Source organism: Mercenaria mercenaria, chromosome 1 (genome assembly GCF_021730395.1).
Source record: "Mercenaria mercenaria strain notata chromosome 1, MADL_Memer_1, whole genome shotgun sequence".
Classification (NCBI taxonomy): domain Eukaryota; kingdom Metazoa; phylum Mollusca; class Bivalvia; order Venerida; family Veneridae; genus Mercenaria; species Mercenaria mercenaria.
The window spans coordinates 12910979-12933502 of NC_069361.1; the positions used below are offsets into that span (position 1 = coordinate 12910979).

Sequence of the window (22524 nt, forward strand, 5' to 3'; positions counted from 1 at the left end):
GCGCGCGAACCATTCATCAACTCCATAATACACTCGACGTTTAACCAATTAAAATTCAAATTTGAATATAAATATCTACCTTTTTAGGTGTTAAAATCTAGAATAGCACTGACAGTATTTGGGATAATTAATTAACAGCGCTATACTGTCCCAGTATGTTACTTCATTTAAATGACCAATAAGATTTGCCACTCAAATAAGTTTGTGATTTAGGGGATCATAAAACGTGAGATATTTTTATAAATTACATATGTACATTCGCCACCTGTTTACCGAATTTCACAGAGATTATTTGCAGGATACTTCTGTTTTCCATTGAGAAGGAATCGAAAACATGCCACACAAAGAGCTTGGAGAGGGAGCATTAGCTCCATCCCTGAGAACAGTAAGTGAGCCAACATATAGAAAGGAGTGTTTTTGTAAATTTACACACACAGTGACCAGTAAAAGTATGCATTAGACATGATCGGATCCTTACTTTGTTAAGGTAGTGGACCGGAAATGAAAGTCGACAGTTTCCATACTCTGCGCATACGACTTTGACCATCTCCGGTTGTTACTGAAAGACATGTGCTCGTAAGAGCAACGGCCGAAGATATGTCGAACTGTTATACGTAATTATCCTAAAATTCCCGTCATTATGAGTAAGCTGCCTTAAGTTTACATGTTACGTCGTAATTTACAAGTTGGACAAGTTTAAAATCAGGGTTTTTACTATTGATGTATGTGTGTATATGCACATATCATTATATTTACGATCTAGTGTGCACAACTATAATAAAATATTCTATATTCAATAAAAATAAAAATAAAAATTAATACACATATAACATGTAAGTTATTACTTTTTATCAATAGTTTAGTTATTTTTTCTTTATGTAGATGAGCCAAAAAGAACACCACAGTAACCTCCGAAATATTGTTTGAATATTATATATTTGTTTTAATACATGCCCACAGTCTGAAGAATTTATTTAATCATGTTACTATTATGTAACCTGATTGCAAATAAAAGTAATTTTTAAACTGCAATCGTGAACATTTGACAAGATACAAGAAAGATTCAGCAGTTTAGCTTAAAAGACAAATTTACAGACTGCCAGAAGAAGAAAAATAAAAAAGTAAAACACATGTAGCTTCAGCTCGCTTACACAAACTGACACACACGGAATACACCAGCTGTATAATCAAACCTATCAGACAAACGTTTTTGCATTTATAGATTTTCATGTGATACAGGAAACATGCACGTATTTCTTGAACTTATTAAAAGGCATGTCTACAGCGTCTTGCACGGTGACTGTCCAAAAAACGTAGTGAATGCTATTACAAAAAGGTACCAGACCTCGTTGTACCATGTTGTGTCAAATATTCATTTAGCCACTGTGTCTACATTTATTTAAAAACATTCATTTATGGGCAAGTCGTATTTACTATTCACAAATGTTAAACCAACTATGATCAAGGCACACTAAAAGTACAAATGTTCCAAAACATGTTTCAATATGAATAAACATTGAGATACTTATAAAAAGTTCTTGGTGTTCTACTTAAATGATTAATTCACGATTAATTAATGTCGCTAGTTTTGGCTAACATGTCGTTCAGAATCACCTGCAATATCGAACTGAAAAAAATGTTGCTTAAATGAATCTTGAAAAGTGAATTTTCTTTCTCAGCAATATGACGCCGTCACAACTTTAATATCGCATGTGCTGTTGCTATATACAAATTTCCAGCTAAGAATTGTTCTCGTGAAGCAAGCGTTAAATTCAACAAAGTGATACGTATAAGTAATTATTGAAGTGACATGATGTACATTGAACCTCTTGTTACGTTCCAAAATGGTAGCAACACAATTTAGAAGTGACTTTTCCCGAACAAGCGGAAGAATACAGTTTTACAATGATATAAAGAAACTTTAGATAGAAGTAAGCAACATCAAAACAATTTTTAAAATATTTTGCTTAAACTTCTGAATGACATCTATTAACAAAGATGCATATTTTCTTTAGTCTAAGGTATGCAGTTCACATTTATAACATATTTGTAGTGTAAACTATTTGAAATCTACAAAATATTGGTTTAATATAATAATCATTATCTTTATTCTCATCAACAATTGTAAGGCATTCTCTAATAGATAGTGTAACTCATCACCCAAACTCGAAGTACTTATACTCGCTGTACAAGCTTTAAAATGAGATCTAAAGGGTAGTCTTTTGAACTACCAGATTCCAAACTAAAACTAGTTGAAGCTTTTATAAAGATGAATATCATTCATTAACAAACAAATATTACAATAAGCCATTTTATCCTTGGAATATCTTACGTCTCCATATAGGCAACAACGATATTTTTAAGACTTGCAACCCACTGGAATGTGTTTGAGTAGAATGAGCAAAATTACATGAGCCGTGCCATGGGAAAACCAATATAGTGGGTGTGCGACCAGCATGGATCCAGACCAGCCTGCGCATCCGCGCAGTCTGGTCAGGCTCCATGCTGTTCGCTTTTAAAGCCTATTGGAATTGGAGAAACTGTTAGCGAACAGCATGGATCCTGACCAGACTGCGCGGATGCGCAGGCTGGTCTGGATCCATGCTGGTCGCACACCCACTATGTTGGTTTTCCCATGGCACGGCACACATAACTATTACAAGACAACTTTTATTTCATTTGTCCTCCAATAAGTTAAATTACCCTTTTAGTAACATCAGAAAATTGTTGGACACACTGTTTTATTTGTAAGCTTAAGTATACCCAAATTTCACAACCATTTAATAAGACATGTTTTACAGTTTTACAAGAAATATTGTATTTGTATATCAATACCTTAGCTTCTGTATGGGACAATGTACTGATTGTTATTTGGTAAATTATATGTTTAATGCTTTAAAAAGAAACATTTCTTCTGATAAAAAAATCTTATATATTTCGTCGACCTATTGAATGGACTAAAAGTTTACGTTTTGACATATTTAATAAGACTGGTCAAGTTATCTGAATTTGTATCACTTGCTCATCACCGATGTCAGCTCGGTATCTCGCTAGGGTATAGAAGTCTCCATGCGAGAAAGCCAATATCTGGCTCAAGGAAAGTCGGCGGTTCTATCCATGCCTGCTCCAATGCCCTGACGGACGACTGTGGTCTTCCTCAAACCATCAAACGCTGAAAGTCACCATATGACCTACATTCTGTTATTTTGACTCTTAACCCATCAAGAACGAGGATATATTTACATGTATCAACAAAAACATACAAAAATAAATAAATAAATAAATAATTAAATAAATACTTTAATTAATTAATTAACTAATTGATTAATTAATAAATAACAGAAAAGGAATAAAAAATAAGTCGTCAAACAAACAAACAAAAAATCTTTATAGTATTTCTTATTTATCAATATTTTCAAAACAAACATATTATCTGTTATAGAGAATACTTTCCGGAAAGCCTGAAAAATACTTATTTATCAAGTCATGTCAGGGAACAAATTTCTGCAAATGTTTAATCAAAAGAGCAATAAAAAAACTTTTTCTTAAAGGCCCAAGAAAGTAATAAATCTATAATTTGAAGGATCCAGAAGCCCACCTATGTATTTAAATGCAAGATTAGTAAAACTATGGTCAAATGTTTAAATATTTATTTATCCTTGTTGCATTATAAGTGTATTATTTGTAATATACTTGTTAAATAAATCAACAATTAATTTGAAAATTTTGTTGTTAAATATGTATTATTTTCAATCTACAGGAAAGAGGTTTTAATACAAGCTTATAGCTTACTCTTCAACTTATGACATTAATATATGTTTGTATGTAATGCACATTTGAAAATAAATATTGTTTAAACCAATAAACACCTCATACTTTAGGGATATTCTTTTTTTTTCAAATAAAAGATCCAAGATCTTTTTGTTCAATTTACTCATAAAAACAGGGAACAGAACGAGTCTAATTTACTGAATTAAATGTTGTTATATGGCTGTAAATGAAGATGCGAAAACATATGATAAAATGTCCAATCCGTATTTTAACCATCTAATTCAAATATAAGCCGCGCCATGAGAAAACCAACATAGTGGCTTTGCGACCAGCATGGATCTAGACCAGCCTGCGCATTTGCGCAGTCTGGTCAGGATCGATGCTGTTCGCTAACGGTTTCTCTCATTGTTATAGGCTTTGAAAGCGAACAGCATGGATCCTGCAGTCTGGTCTGGATCCATGCTGGTCGCAAAGCCATTATGATGGTTTTCTCATGGCCCGGCTCATATGTTTACATTGTCTGTGATACAAATAAGTAACAATAAAAAAGGAGCATTTTATAGTGCCTTACAGTTAATATCTTAACCTGGCATACGTATGTCTGTTTAGTAAAATCGTTGTACATGCAGGAGGTGAAAATAAGAAAAGTATAGTCTTTTGTAACTACGCATGTTAATAAAATAAGAAAAATACTTTTTATACAATAAAAGGATTTTATTTTTTCGTCCAATATTTCATATGTGCACCCCTTAATAATTTCATTCCTCGAGATCAAAGAATTCAACTCTATGAAATTCCGTGTTATACATCAGTTTCGTGTTTGGCGATATTTTTGGTCTCGGTCTGTTGTTTCAGTAATGTTTACAAATCAGTACTTTCAATACAATTCATGTAGAAAAGTAATTAATTTCAACGACACAAAAATGTATGATAGTTCAGTTAAATATGAGCATTATAATATCTAAATTTCATGGGTGTGGGCTCGATATCCGACAGCGTCGCTATATTTTGATATTTTAATAAATTTTCATATTTAACATTTATGTATTCTTATGCGAGATAGACAAAAGGAACTATGTAATATCTCTTTTTCAAGTATTAGTTTAAAATGTTCCATAAAATACACAATCAGTGTGTTGTATACATGTACAAATAAGATCAGTAATAAATAAATCTAATGCTTGGCTTGAAGCAAAACGTATACTTATAGGTTATTAGCTTTGTATCGGGAAATATGCACGAGTTCTTCGTTGGAAATATTGCGCGACTTTAGGAGCGCAATATTCTTCCGCTGAAGAACGAGTGCATATTTCCCGATGCAAAGCTAATAACCTTTTTATTACATACGCATCTACACGTATAAATATAATGTAAATATCATAAATTTGTTAAATAGCCTGAATATAACTGACAATACTGAACTAAATAGAAAAAAATAGTGCAACAACCCATTACGTCACGCACCCGATATGAAATTCAGGCGTCAGTGTATGGAAAAATATTGACGTTTCCGGTACCAGTGTAACTTAACAGGGAATAGAAACGAGTATGTAATAATTGTCATTGTTACTGGGGATTCTGACTCAAGGAATCTATTGACAGACGGTTGGCTTATGAATTTTATTTTGCATTGAAATGAAATTGACCTGTACATGACAATAATCATAAAAAGTATAATTATAAAATAATATTGAAACCATGGTGTGAATATACGTAAACTACAAAATGTTTCAATGTAATATAATATATAACTGACATTAACACATTACTTAAACGAATGAAAAGATGATATAGATGCACACATATATACGGAAATAAAAATTAACAAATAACATCCGTCAATATATTACAATAATTAGAAAACTGAATACTAGTAATTGCGAGCAATCAAAAATACATAAAATAAAATAAAATGAAATGAAATATTTGATACAGAAAATAAAAACGTATGCGAAAAAGTTGATGTCAGCTCCATTAGCATTATATTTATCGTGGTTTCAATGAACCGAAATCAATTTGGCGGCTAATTTTTCAAATTCTTGTTAAGATTTTAGATATCAGTTTCAACCATTTTCTACAGTCCTTTGTCCAGGCAACAATACCAAAATTCAACAAAGTACACACTGGTCAGTAAAATGCTTTCAATTACGTTTAGAAAAGGAGACGGTGAAGTGTCTGTAGGATACACGATACCCAATTGGCCCTTAATAATGACATATATGGATGACCGACCCTTTATTACCTGCTGTAATGAACGATTAAGAAGAAGAATGGGTGGTCGCCATGTTTGAAAAGGACTGTTAAATAATCACCTTTCAAAGGCATATCTGTCATTTGATACCATAATTTCTTATCACTTGGAGAAAATGTATATGTGCTGGGTGAAATAAAAAATATCCAACGTAATTTGTCGTGTCTGTCTTTTATCCATCCATCCTCAAGACCTAGAGCCTACGCAGACGGCGAGTAAATTATAGTGGTAAGGTTTCAGCTTCTAGAAATCCTATGGTAAGTATAGTATATAGTTAGAAATACCATGTACTCTAGAAATATTCTAAAGTATTTCGTGAGAAGCTGCTGAAATAGCTTAGAACCTATAGTTAACCGACTTAGAATATTGTGCTATCCTGAAACTGAATGTTTATTTAATGGTGTCCAGTAAATTGTAAAAGCTGATTTAACTAGTAGATCTATAAAATGTATATAATAAAATATCTGTAAATATTTATTATGCGGTAGAAAAATGTTTTACTGTTCCAATTCTAGAACAGACAGTGAAATCATTTAATTTCGTGGTTTCGGCCAGAAAAGTTGTTACGTTGGAATATGGACTGGTAGATGTCTTTTCTTATAATAAATTGGAACTATTTGTTCATTGGGACTTATCTTCGTGGATCGGCAATGAAAGTTATTCCCAGGCGACGATCGATGATTTCTATATATAGTACATACTGAAGCATTAGAATACAAATATGTTTAAAATAAAATAACGTTATACAACTTGTTTTAAACACGATCGTTTAAACAAAATAATTCCGTATCTTTTTAACAAAGAAATGGGCTGAATTGATTGACGATTTTTTTTTTGTGGAAGTAATAATGTTTGTTTTCATTATATAAATATAATTCAAACATAAAGGCAAAAATGACATTGTTTTTTGTTTTGAAAGAAATAGGAGAAACATTTATTTGTTCCAATAAAAGGGCATTTAATATAATATGTGAATCAATAATGACGAAAATACATTTAAAGCACAGGAAAAGCATAGTAATAATTACCAAACCAATATACAAAATGCCAAAGTCCATCTAAAAAATTCAGTTATTATATTTCTCTGTTGATGACATGTACTAAAATGTTTACATGAAAAGTATAGAATTTGTAAAACTTTTAAGTTATGCATTAAGTAAACATAAAAATCATTTAGATACAAATACAATGTAAAGAAAAAACCCAGGATTCGCTAAACAAAACCCCAACTTATCCTTACTGACACAAAAATAGCTGATTTCGTTATAGCGAATGAAACCATTGGTATATCCGTTGACAAGGACATTTTAAATGCAACACATATGGGACGTCAAACCACATAATATGGTATGAGCAAGTTGCAAGTGAAAAGTAAAAGCGATCAGTTGCTGAGAAAGGAGTGAAATACTTGCTGATGACGATTTGATACTAAAAGACCTCACACTTGCCCTAAATTCAACTTGATAAATAGATTTATTGCAACATAAAATGTCTAATTACATGGCAAATATGATATCAAAACATACAACAAACAATAAACAATGTATGAATTAATATAACCATGCCAATCAACATTATATGTCAAGGATAAAACAAAAAAGAGTTTAAACTCTTATTTTCATTGTGGTCCTTGAGATGTAGTGCTGTATGACATAGGAAGATATCAATGTGAGTTGTCATGAAACATTAAAATGACTAGACTGAGAATTTATTAAATATCTAACGCACATGTTGAAAAATTAAACATTTAAATTACTAGATTATCTACCTGAACAAATTGAAACTAACTAGAAAAAAATGTTTATGGCACATGTTGTAAAAGTTAAATAGAGTTTAAAAAAATGTTCCTTGACCCTGGATTTAAAAGAAGGGGTAGTTCTAGAATCCCTGATATATTGAGGCAAACTGTTCTACAGGGTGCACCCCATATAAGCAAAAGACTTTTTGCCAAAGTCTTTGACAATAGGAATAGCATATCTCTTGCTATCTGACACTATATCACAAGGACTATCAGAGCTGGAACCAACCTTTTCCCTGAACTTAGTAGAGTTATTATGGACAGAACTGACAAGGGTAAAACTATTACTCATATATGAGGGATCAAGGTTTGAATTAATTTTGAAACATGATAATGAGTAATTTGGTTCACACTATCTGCAACAGGTAACCAGCTAATATTTGAAAAATGCCCTTTGCCTATATGAGATCTAGGATGTAAACGTAATATCTGATGTGCTTATTTTGAGTGACCTGTAACTTGTGTTTTAACTCTTGAGTTAAACTGTTGAACCAAACAGATGAAGCATAGTCAAAATGACACTGTATAAGGGAAGAGACTAGTAGATGTTTTGTGTGTTGGGTGAGAAATTTACCTTTACCACAATTTTTTTTTAAACTTAGCATTGGATTTCTTGATTACAGATCTAGCCATAGAATCAAAGGACAAACACTGATCAAGGGTGGCACCAAGATATTTAACTGATTTGAATGGGACATTAACCTTTTAGGGACCCAAATAAAGTAGATTCTGTTTTGCCAAGATGCAAAGACAGCTTATTACAGACAAGCCACTGACTGTTAACTTGATAGACCAGACATTTCTCCAATTGTAAGGTCTAGAAATGATGAAGGTCAAAATGGTGTATAAAACTAGATGCTACAATGCCTCAATGTACACGATCATTTGAAAGTGAAAGCACAAGAGTTTACTTGGCTCTATTACAAATATCAACGGTTTAGTGTGTATGATTTAGGAAACATAATAGCATAAGTTATATCCGATTGTAGGTGTTAAAGTGAGACTGATGTTTTATATACTAACTTATTGTAAAAATATCGTAGTCACATGATTTAAAAGCAAATATTAGCTGCTCTTGTAAAACATGCGCTTCTTAGTCCATATCTGTAGTTGCAGTAAATTCAGTAGCACAATGCAAATGTTGAAATTCATACATAATATTGACTATTTTGAAATTCCATTGAAGTATATATATCAACCGTAGATTATTTAATTACACTAGTACTGCATATTGCTCAGAGCAACTTAGTTCATTAATTAAATGAGATATCGTTTCTACAATAGCGTGGTTCTTTAAGTATCAGCCGAAATGCCGCCAACAGAAATATCTATGGGCAGTATAGTGAAATGTGCAGCTGCATACCTCAACTGTACAACCAGTATGTAACTTTTTTTATTATTTTATCACTGTTAACTATTTTATGAAAACTCACATTCTTACTATCACAACCAAGTTTTTGTTTTTGTTTGTTGGAGAGTCACACCGACACAATTTAGGTCATATAGCGACTACGACGGTTACTATTTATAAAGAGCTTTGTGAATGAAAATATAAGTGATCTCGACTAGTAATTGATTAAATGGCCGGATCAAAAATTTATTAATGTAACTAAATATGTTGTTTCATTCAGATAATATCAAAACAAAGTACATATTTACATTAGCGCGCTTGAATAATCTTTTAAACATATCAACCAAAACAAACTCAAATGAAAGAGAAAATCCACATTAATTACATTAATTCAATTGTAACACAATACATAATATATTTTGCAATATTTTTTTCGTAAAATGTTATCACAACGATAACAATCACACTTTTAAAAATACTTAAAGATATCCAATGTCTGTCTTCCACTAAAACATTATATATATAGAAATCCTAATGAAATATATTTAACTTTACTTATTAAAATATATACATTAATTGTGTATGTAGAGCTACATTTATAATAAAATGTCGTGCAGCAGCAGTCGACAGTTTTTCTTACAAAAGCTATATGTAGTATGTGTTCATGTGTTCAATCTAGTAATACCGTTAAATAAAATGTTTTCACGAAGGTTCACATATTTTAGATTTTTTTCAGGACAAAGAGATGCAATATATGCATTTATGGATAAAAATAATACGCCTGTCTGTCTGTTAGAGAAATAACGTATAGATTACGTCCTAGAATCAATTCTAATTAATTTTGCTAAAAAGAAAGAGGCAACGGCATTGAATAAAACGGTCAATAATGGTCATGTTTAAAAGAAAACATCGAAAAACTATGACAATATGGTAAAAATCCTTCTGTAAAATATAAAAAGTAGATTTGATTTGTAACATGAAAATTCTAAAACGATGTACACACGCAAAATTACCCAAACGTAGGCGATCACCCCGTTATGTAAAACATGTGAATCTCCGTTTTAGAAATAATTTCATATACATATGAGATACTATATTGTTTTATTATTTATTCTAATGCGACCATTGAACAAAAAACGCTATTATGTCGCAAAAGTTAGGGTTAGAGTGTTTTACGTCACAATTAATGCATCATAACACTATCATAGCGGCGCTATAAAATGAATATGACGCAAAACTGACAAGTGTTTGGTAGTTTTCGTTAAAGACTTAGAAAGTAATATTTTATATTAGTCTACGTTAGAATTGATACGATATATCTCAAATAGTGACTTTCTCTTGAATAAAATATTTTTGTCGTTCTGCGCTCTCGTGATATACTTGCTTCGCATCTCAGCTCCAAATATTATTTTGTTTTATTCCGCGACAAAATCTCTATTTGAGATATACTATTTCTTAACTAACGTCTTGTTTTTGGTTTCCTAATGAAGCGTTTAAGAAGGTAACTTGCGGGTTTAATGTTACACAAGATATTTTAAGATTAACCAATGTTTCAAAATCACAAAGACCTTTAAAGTCTCTGTTTCTCCTAGCATTTGCACAAAAAATCCTGTTTTATGAGTGTGATTTTTAAATGAAAATAATATAAATAATAACGATTATTTGATAATGTAGGTTGATTAACACTGTTAATTTTTATTCAAGCAGTTTTTAAGGTATAAATAGAACACATTATGTGAAGTCTTCAGTAAAAACTAATCTTATTTTCTCACAAAAATTAACTTAAAATTTGAACAGTGAACACAAAAACACAAAAGGGGGAAAATTATGGGGGTTATGTTTTTGTGTGTGGCGATTTACGAACCGTGTCTGGCTTGCTTTTCAATTGCAGTGCCGAAATCATTCAACTGCGAGTTAGAGCGATAACGTGAAGGATATATTTATCTTACTTTTAAATAAAGTTAGAAAATAAAGAAACAATAGAACAGATCTTAATTTGATAGTGTCATTTCTACAAGTCGTTTTATTATTGTCTAGAGTTTCATGAAAAGAAATCTAATTCAGTATTTGTTTTCAAGTAATTGCACACTGACAATAAAAGTTTGAAATGTCTTCGTTTGAAAATAAAATAGATAGAAGATAATGCTTGCACCGCCGCATCTGCAGTTAAACAACTGACAGCTCAGTTTTATTTATAGCCGTTCTCATGTCTCCATAAAGAGTAAAATATAGCAGATGTGTGCGTAATCAGTTTTGATGGCGTTCAAGTTCACACGAGGCTGAGGCTTGACAGAAACGTGTATGGCTTTATCCAGCATATGAAATAATCATCTCATATATATTGTTGTCAGAACAATTCTTGCCAAGCAGTTGCTACAGGCATATACAAATTGTACACGTATATGTCATGCAACAGCCTTTTGCCAATCGATACAAGATTTCTTGCTTAAATATAAAAATAAAAACCGCAGTGTGATATAACTCGGGGAATATCTACTTTTATGTAGTAATTATTTTTATCGGTAATATTGCATTAAGTGTCATTTCTGGGTTGTATTATGCACATGATTGTATGTCATGCAACTAAAATATGTGTGTAGTATTTTCTATTCATGATATATTGATATATATGTTTCAGTGACACAAGCGACGTTCTACTTCATGCCAAACATACATGAGTGTGCAGTGACTCTATGCAACAGATGTACAGTATGGAGTTTCAATATAACGATCTAAAGCATGTTTTATTTCGTAATTCTATACCGTTCTGTTCTATAGGAGAACAATTATCTTCTTGATTTCCTCAGAAATGATTAATAATGTCCCGAATAATGATATTAAAAGGACAAATGGGATGTAGTTATGTATTATGCAAACGTTCTTGCTTGCAACAGTTATATGAGCGTTTTCGATTTTTAGTGGGTGTTTAACTCTTGTTGTAGCAACTAAAACGAATATTTTCAATTTTGCTGCATGTTGTTTTCATGAATTAATGGTGTAATGACTAATTTAATTCTTGGAAAATAATCGATGTTTGCAAAAAAAGTGCGGTGTTCAACTTTGAAATTCTTAAAAGTGAACTAAAACATAAAGGATCTTTGACCGAATAACTCTCCCACAAAATGATACATTTATTTAAGACGTGGAGAAATTCTAAAATCACTTTCTGTTGTAATATTGTATCTACTAAAAAGATCAAAATTTATAGATACAATGTATGTTGGTCAGCTCAATATTTTTTCTTCCTATTAAGCTAAAGGAATGTGCAAGAAAAACATGAAGCTGTCTTTGACATATAACTATATAAGAGAACGAACTTTTAAGTTGTCTACTATGCTATGATCTGCGCCAAAATTAAGGCCTATATACATTTTTTGGTGTATATCACATTTAATTGTACAGCCTAAAAGGCCATAAATTGTTTTACTTTTTATCTTTTAATCTGCTATTTTTAGTACCTGTGTAAATATCTTATTTTATACACAGTATTTCACTACCATTCAACGTAATATAGGAATGGTCGACCGGCTACTTTTAACTATTATCTGATATCATTTTACAGCTAATATATCAATAGTATAAGGCATATGATTGCAATAACAATAATTAGAGAAAAAAATGGGTTGGACTAACGGTTATGTTGGTGTTACGGACCACGCTAGTTTTCACTTAGTGTGTCATATCGTTATTTTACGCACAGTTTTGTTATATGGAAGTCAAATCCGTGCACTATTGCGTAGTACTCTGAGCATTTAGGGACAGTTTGGTCATGTAGAATAAACTTCATTTGTTGTTCATTTAAAAATAGAAATACTAAACTGTGTTACTGCTTCTTTTTATTTTTTTCAAAAACGATATGTTAACCGCGACCTAAAAGTAAGTGTAATATATACCTTTTTTCTAAAATGTAACGAAGTCGAACAATATAAAAGAAAATTCTGTGTAATTAAATTAATTAGTTCACTGAATGTACAACGTGTCATGCCCGCATTTGCGACTTGAAGGGTAATCAAAAATTAATTTAAGGAATAAGATTTCTGTCTAAAAAACGCGAGGATGTGATATCTAAGACTGGTTACATGTTAAAAATATCTGTTTCACAGACAATTATAGACCGGTTTAATTAATAAATGTAATCTTGTCTCAAGGCAATGATTAATACATGATGAGATCGAGTTCCAACTAACGATGGAATGACAGATGATCAGCAGATAGAAGTAACGGAAGAAACTTTTCATATTTCTCCAAGGGCATATAATGAAAAATTAAATTTGTTCTTCAGAATTATGACTCCGTGATTTAGGCATTAAGGCGTATAATGAAACAAAATTCAGAATGATTCGCGGAGAAGAAATTCGTGGTCATATAACAATTGTAAATAAACTATAATAAGTATGATGTACATGTAGTAAAATGTCTCCAATCCCTATAATGTAACACGATTACTAACTTTTAAAACAAACCAATTTTGTTAATGTGTAAAGCGTAACACAAGAACTATGTGATGCGGAAAGAAACATGTTTGATGGTTAGGTAGGAAGCCTAATTGGACATATGATTCTTTTATATCGCACGCTTTATCCTACCCAAATAACAAAGGCATAATGATTATTTAAGAATTTCATAAAGTGTGTATGACAGTAGACGGTACTTCCTACAATTTATCAAAACATCGTCCACACACAACACATCGGTATTAAATTTACATATTTCTGGCGGGCATTTCTTCCAGAGTGCGGCCATCTTGACGTCCCGCAGTAAATGATGAGGTCAACACTTCCGGTCCAGGATCAATCATGGCGGTCGAGGCTATAGCCGTCAAGACTTCTGTCTCAATGCCATAAATCACACAAATGAGGAGCTCGGCAAGTCATTACCTCCTGCATAGTTTCATATGATGTCAAAATGGGAATTCTCATATAAAAGTTATAAACTAAAGTAGAAAACTAGAAGGATAGCAGCAGTGCCGGATTCTTTGGAACGGAATCGCTGCGGGATGTCATATCTACATAGCAAGAAAAGTATTAAGACGTTTTTGAGTAATTTGGCGCTGCTGTAGATCTTTTTCCTGCAACATTCATGAGAGGCTGCATGCAGGATATTTAGAATGTTAATTAAAATCTCCCAATAGAAGCCATCAAAGAAATATTTAGCTACCTTATTGATTAAATTCTTGATAACAAACCAATAATACCTGAACCGATGTCACGATGTCTTTAGAAACGGTCATTAAAGTTTATAGAGCAAAAAAGTAAATTAAACATGGAAGATGTTAATTACACACCCCACCTGAAACCCTTCAATGGCCCCAGAATGCAGGCAACTTGGGTGGCCAAAGATATGATCAAGAAAATATGACTTATGATGGGGATGAATTAACGTACGATCTATAAATTTAATGAGAGATAAAAATAACAGAATTCTGAGGATCTGATACAATTGTATCCAGTAAAAGTTTATAACTCATGTAAAAAGCAAACAGAGACAGCATAAGGGGATCTGGTATATTGTAAGCTCGCAAATAACCATTTAGTAGCTAAATTAATTATATTATGTGAAAATGATATACTGAGCGGATAAATGTTTATTATTTTTTCTTATGTACAATTTCTATGAGTGTTTGGCGTCGAGTAAAATAATACAATGATTGCGGCAGTTATGTGCCGCCTGTCCTAACTGATAGCGTATTTATTTGAACAGAGATTTCCCGAAGAGATCAAATAAAATCCATGAAATTTTATAGCAACGTTAAAAGGGACTGGCGTACCTGTGTACTTGTGAGGTTTGTTTATATAGATACCCGATGCTTCTCTTATATGATTATTTGCTCTTTAATGATTATTTAGATAAACGTAACCTGTTAGAATCAATTAGGCTGCAATATAGTGCCTTCATGCAATGTCTCAGTAAGCTTTAGCAACAAAGTGGCTGGTATGATGGGATATTTGGTGCTTCAAAGGAACGACAAATTATGCCAATAATGTCTACGAGACTTCAAGCCTCTGCTAGAAGCTGCACTACCCTACATTGTCAGTTTTAATATACAAGATGCAATTGTTTTTAGATCGTTTTCAAACAAATACATGTTCCGCCATGTTGTTTATGAATATCATGTTTTACATAGTGTATTAGCATATGAAAAGAGAAATTTTTCTCGTCATATTAATTAAGTGGAGATAAGCAAATGGGTTTAATCATAAAGAACGTTACACATACTTTTTTCCTACTATAAAACCAAGAAAATGAAACTGAAAGTTATTGTAATACAAGAAAATGAAAAATGAGTGAAATAAAGATTGTCTCAGTGTGCCTCAATCGATTATCAAACTTTGATTAAACTTCAAAAATCGCAAATACATCTAAACTGCTTTCAAGAAAACAATAATTCGAAATATCTTTAAATTGATCAAGCTCTTTTAGAGAAGTCAGTTTGACAAGATACTATTATCTTTATCTGAATTTACTAAATAAATGCATCTGTGAGGTCTTGATCAGCTGATCAAAGTTCACCAGACGCTTTATTATTATTTTTCAACACAACAACCAATCGTCAACAAGTTTACAAATCAATATTACACCTATTAGACATGGTAAAAGGCACATAAAATTTTCACAATTTTACTTTAATTTCTCTTCAGTGTTATGGGAGATGTTCCTTGCATGTATCAGGGGCATAAAAGAGATGTTTGGAAAAACTTATCTTTTAAACATCCCCCTTGGCTACCCGTAGAAAATAAGATGGTCAAGCAAAAACACAACTCTTTATTTAACCAATTCTCTACAGACTGCTTAAATCTGATTAAGTTTGATTGAATTACTTTCTGATGCATTATTAATGATAAGCAAACCACGTGACCATTTGTTATATTGTTTCACATAAAATGTCATTCCTAAAGAAAAGTTGGAAATACTAAATATCCAACCTTTTAAATCATAATACAATGTACACACATTGTGGTGAGTCATGGATTTCAGTCACGTCTTGGTATGAAAAACCTAATCCTAGAGAAATATTTGTTACTTTAATATATATCATACATTAGATATAATGCTTCTGAATAAGTTAATGTTCTTGGAGCATCTGAAGAAGACATTCCATTAGCCGTGCATTCCTATGAATAAAAATACAGCTATATTAATCATGATCATGAAAAAAGCCTGTATACAATGGTAAAACCAGGTAAAACCACATTTTAAGTTTTTATCAAACAGTAAATTATAAATGAATATTAAAAGTTCATAACTGCATTTGCTAAAATGTGTAACGTTTCAAAACACCAAAACTGGAAAATATTTTCCTGTATAATATCAACCACTTCTCATGGATATATTACTTCTTGTGCAAGTGAAAAATGAACTTAATTATAATTATACCTGTTGTAGCCTGATTTTACTTTATATTTATATGTTAATGCATAATAACAATTTTGAGCTTTGTTGCAGTGTGGAACAGTGTATATAAATTTTTGAATTGTTGATTTGAACAAACTGACAGATAGACCCAGATTGTTACTTACTGTTGCTTTCTATGGCAAAGATGTTGATTATTAATAATTAGATAAATTATTAGCCTTAACATAACCAAATATATAACCATGTGATAGGCGAATAAAGAAGACACATGATTTTATAGGAAAGTCATTGTTACTTACATTTAATAAATTTGCTTTTATTACATGCATCATAGATTTGTTTCAGTTTCATTTGCTTCCTTGAATGTGTTCAAGAGTTTAATGCCGTGAATGAAATTTTCAGAATATCTCAATGTCCTAAACATAAATCTTAACCCTTAGCCTGTTGGCGGCAGATGATTCTGCCTTTGCGACCAGTGCAGACCAAGATCAGCCTGAACATCCGTGCAGTCTGATCATGGTCTGCACTGTTCGCTATTCAGTCAGTAAATTTTCAGTGAAAACCCCTTTGAGTAATAAGTGGTACTGTCCAAATTGAAAGATGGACCAGTCCATTATAGAAATATAGCAGGGTAAGGGTTAATGAATTATATATCTTTTTATTTCTAACTTCGCAAGCAAAGTTGAATTGAAAGTTCTCATTTCATATTATACCGTAAATGCAATAAACTAAATTATCTGTCATTTATATCATTAGATATGGATAGTAATAAAATAATACGCATATATTTATTTATATGCAGCCATATCTGTAGACATACATAACTTTGTAGATGTATTTCCTATTTAATCATAATAAACAATATAACTGAATTGCATATAAATTCAGAAAAAAATTCGAACAGGGAAAGCCATATTCAAAGAACGCTGTCGACTCTAGAGCGTTCCTTTGTAAATATGTATCAAACTGTATACATTACAAATGCAGAAATAAAAGTGATTAAAATAATAAAAAAACACAGACGTAAACCCACATATCTCCTTTCCAATCTTCTCAAAATAAATTCGATAGATACTTAATTTTTACACATACCATGAAAGCACTCACTTGCATACATTAAAAGTATTATTACAGTAACGAACCTGAAATTTTATAAACTGAAAATAGATAAATAAATGTATAAAAAATTAACTACTCAAGCAATTGGTTGGTTAAATATAACGGCATTAAAGCAGTTTATATAAAAAATAAATTCAATATTTATTTTAACGACATTATTAAAAAAAGAAAACTAAAATGGAAAGATATTAAAACTTCAGAACGATCCAGCTGATAACAAAAGACAGAAATTTTATTTCATCGCATATGGACCATTATGTTTCCACACAACTCGTGTAAAAATGTACCGTGATATTCCAAATTCAACTCTTCTTATATATTATTTATTTTTATTACCTTTTAACTTCACACACTCAATAAGATTTGCTTTCGGTCGGAAGATTTTATTTCAAGTGAGAAAATTTGATACAACAAAACCAATTGTGATTAACCTTGCATGAATCATTATCTAAACCCAGGATGCTGTTCTACCATTACAACGTTCACTTTCCAATCTAAAATTGATTTATAAAGACAAAAGCTGCATATCAAAAAGTACACTGTACTGGTGTGCATGGAATTAGTATCCTGTTTTCTGTATAGAATTTACTTGCAGAGAAACTTTGGTTCAGAAATTTTGTCAACATTTCAAAATATGGACTTGTTCTATAAAGTATGTTTTCAGCATCTGGAACTGCAAAGTAGCATGCACTTTTTATATACGCATTCATTTCAAACCGAAATTGAAAGAAAAAAAGCAAAGGAAAAAGAAAAATCCAGTAATAACACCTACCCCTGTTGGTGAAGGTGGACATGATCTGATTATAGAAAGGGAGGGGGTTAAAACAGGGACGTTCTGAACTAAGACATAGAACATGGGCTGTACCGTTGGATATTGCAAGGGTGAACTGTGTGAGAGAGAAAGGGTGTACTGTGGCACAGTGAAAAGGTGTGCTGTGGCACAGTGAAAAGGTGTACTGTGGCAGAGTGAAAAGGTGTACTGTGCGAAAGTGAAAATGTTTTTTTTACACAATTATAGGTCATATGGCGAAAGGTGCACTGTGGCAGAATGAAAGGGTGTGCTGTGAAAGGGTGAAAGTGTGTACTGTGTCAGAGGGAAATGGTATACTGCGGGGTGCGTGAAAGGGTGTGCTGTGACAGAGTGAAAGTGTGTACTGTGGCAGAGTGAAAGGGTGTATTGTGGCAAAGTGAAAGGGTGTACTGTGCTATTCTAGGGCAGATTGCAATGATAAAATGTGAAGAGAATAAGGGCGTTCTGTGATAGGATGCAAGGGTGTACTGGTACAAAGAATAAAGGCTGTTCTGTGGCAGTTTAAAAGGGTGTACTGTGACAGGGAGTATAGGTTGCATTGCAGCAGACTGTAAAGATGTATTGTGACAGAGAATAAGGGCACACTGTTGTAGTTTGTAAGGGTGAACTGTGACGTAGAACAAATAGAACTATGACAGAATGCAGAAGTGTATTGCGACAGCGGACATGGAATTCCTTTGAGGTAAACTTTGATGGAAAAAAATAATTTAAATCTAAATACTAGCTTTTCGTACCCAAGACACATTTGACTTACTATATAAAGATAAAATTTGCTTATAATGAAAGTACGTCAATAGGAAAGTGAAACATAAAACCAATATATTACCATGTCAACAGAGTAAACGATGTTAAAATTGCAAAATAAAGCTAGCAAATGTTAGAAATTGATTTATAAACACGCGGAAATTGTGTAGAATCTAGATTCGCATCCTAGTTGCCAGGTAATACTGTATGCGGGATGCCGCTTGTGCAGTAAAAAACAACTGAATAATTCAGGCTTTCGGTATAAATAATCTATAGTTTCGAATTTAAATTTTAGTGCCGGGTTTCAATATCATTTGCGCTTGTCATCTGTATTAAAGACATTTTATTGTGGCAGTAGTAGTATTATTTACAAAGGCCATAACACCAGAACATTATACATAAACAAGCTCAGGCCGTATAATATCTCACGCAATATAAACATTTATAAAATCATCCGTATACACAATAAAACCACATACACATATAATGTTACAAATTGTTGCTTCAAATTACAGAAAACACTAAGCATGATTGTCTTTTTGATGCTTAAACTATGTTGTGCATTGTCATATGACATCCTACATTTAAACAGAGAGGGTGGTTACGTTTTTGATGTTATGTCTTTGATATATACATTAAAATTGAATATGATTTATAAAGGTAGATCTTTTATATGCGTTTTCTCGTGTTTTTGTTTGATATATACACAGACATATAAAAAGAAAGACATGACGTCTTGGTTCATACGCAGTTTACAGACTAGGCAATTAAACATAAAAAAGGTCATAAGCACCGGCTTTCTGTATGCCCATATATACATTATGGAGTTCGATGCCTGACATAGTGTGTTAAAAAGTTAGCACTTTACACAGAACACTATACATGTACATTGCCATTTCATAATTTTGTTTCATGTAAGGCAGTCTTAAAGGAAATTAATGTAAGAAAATATGCAATTTACTCAACCAAACATACCGTTTTGAACAAAATTGCTTTTGAGAATATACAGTTCATGTTATCCAGAGTGACTTGTGTTTTAATGGTGTAACATTTTATGTTTGTAACCTATCTTTAGTTGTAAGTTTTAGTTTTTTATCAAAATTGCGTTTGATGCTTCGGAATGAAAATTGAGTGGTGGAACAATGCAATTATTGTCCATATGACATCATCATGTTTACACCGGCTGCACGGAATTTCATATGTCTCACAGCCCGTATTGGTTATGGCTATTTTATGACTTCATAAAATAATTGACTGTCATACGAATTTTAATTATATTTCAACACTTTAGTATTAATTAAAACAGTTAAAAAGTCAAAGCAAAATTTAAAATAGTGGTTGAAAAGAATATTTATAGAAAATTTATTATATTTTGTTCATTACATGAGTTTCCTCCCTTTGAAGAGGACACGCCAATATCAGAGAAAATTCTGACAGATGTTTAAGATAAATTATTGCTTCTTGCTGTAATACTTGAACTTACAAAACGACAGAACAGAACAGAACAGAACAAAAACAACAGTAACAAACACACGTTTTTACCTTAGGTATTGAACTGATTTTTGAGTTTAGTTTAGTTTATTAGTTTATTTAAGTCTCATTCATGTATAAAACAAACATTGACATTTACAATATAAAAAAAACATTAAGACAACATATACATGACCAATCTATAAAGATTTACAGGAGACTAGAACATACACATTTTATGACTTTGCATGTGGTTTCGAAACAATATACCAATTAAAACGGGCAACCTAGAACTTTGCTGTCTCATTCATGTATAAAACCAACATTGACCATTACAATAAACAGCTCGCTCGACTTTTCAGTGCTTGACTATGAATTAGAGCTACGTCAATAAAACAAAAAAAGAAAAGGTGTCCAATTCTGAATTTAGTTCTAACTGATATATCGACAGCATCCTTAGTTGACCTGCTCTAATATGGTCTTGGTAATTTACAAATGAATTTAACAGTAACAAAGAAACTGCAGACTTATTACAAGTTGTTTTTTTTCCCACGAATTTCGGCATTATCTAAACAATAATGTACAAATACGACATAAAGTATACATTCAAAATCATGAATAAGTTGATATGGTATGGAAATATAAAAAAGTGATTATAGAAGAAAATACGTAGCAAAAATGGTCTTTGTGATAAAAGTTAAATACATGTAGACCTGTATTTAACAATTTATAAGATATAAAAGTACCAGACACAGATAATGATCCGTGGTGAATAGAGCGTACTTCAATAATATCTTATTTCAAATATTTCTATTATTAAATATTGTAATAAAATAAACTAAACAACATAAAAGACCTTTTTTCACAAAAAAGCTGGATCAGAATAACCTATATTAAAGTTAATGTCATTTAGACTTTTTCAGGGCAATTATCTCGAAAAGCATTTTTTTTTCTATAAAAGTCGATCACAATTGTCTAGAACTTTACAGCAATAGTCTGCGTATTCTTTTCAGTAGTGTTCCTTTTTGTGCCACGTCCTTTTCATTTCAAATGCGTAAATTGTATCATTAAAATACATACCGTTTTAACAGAGTCTAGTGAAACAATAAAACAAATGTCTGTCTGTGAATGTTTATTAAATTCTGTCATAACTTGTGGATATAGATCAAAATCCGCTAAAGCAGTAGTAAGAGCGTTAGAACAGTATTAACTTGTGTTTAGAGAGCCCTGTCAATATTTGATAATCATATTTGAAGAATAAAACTACCGACAGGGAAATAATATCGCAGTTATGTGCTCAAAACATGTTATAAACAGTCACTTAAGGACAATAAACTTAAAGAGACTTATAATGGACCACCAACGTCATTTAAAAAAGTGCATAAGTGAGTTGTTTGAGTTGTTCAACACGCTCAATTTAGTTTGGCTTGAAGTCTTCGGAACTACTTTGCTGATAAAATACTACGAAGGTCATATACTTGTTAAGAACTTTTATTCCAGCTTAAACTGAAAAAAATACATATTGAGGTTAAGGTGGCGTAATCGATTATTCATTTAAGAAATCTTTAAACTACACGCGAAAGATAATATCTACAGATTATTTGATATGTTTGAAAAATATTTTTTTTACAACTTCAAGTTTTTTTCGTGACATTGGTTTGCTATCTGGTATAAGTGACTCATGTTCAAATAATGTTTAAGTTTCATCTATCAATGTGGCGTATTTTCAACTTAATATGAAATATACTGCAAATTTCTTAACCTTGAAATACGATTATAACTTCATGCAGACACAAACTGGTCATTTCATAACGTTATTTCTGAAAAAGTAATAAACTAAATAATACAATATAACA

General features: G+C 31.7%; 1 protein-coding gene across 2 annotated transcripts in view; it reads right to left on the minus strand.

Moving 5' to 3' along the window:
• The window catches only part of LOC123544948 (homeobox protein six1-like), a 57361-nt gene that overhangs the window by 29756 nt on the left and 5081 nt on the right, over positions 1–22524 (minus strand). The gene's annotated exons all lie outside the window — the stretch shown is intronic.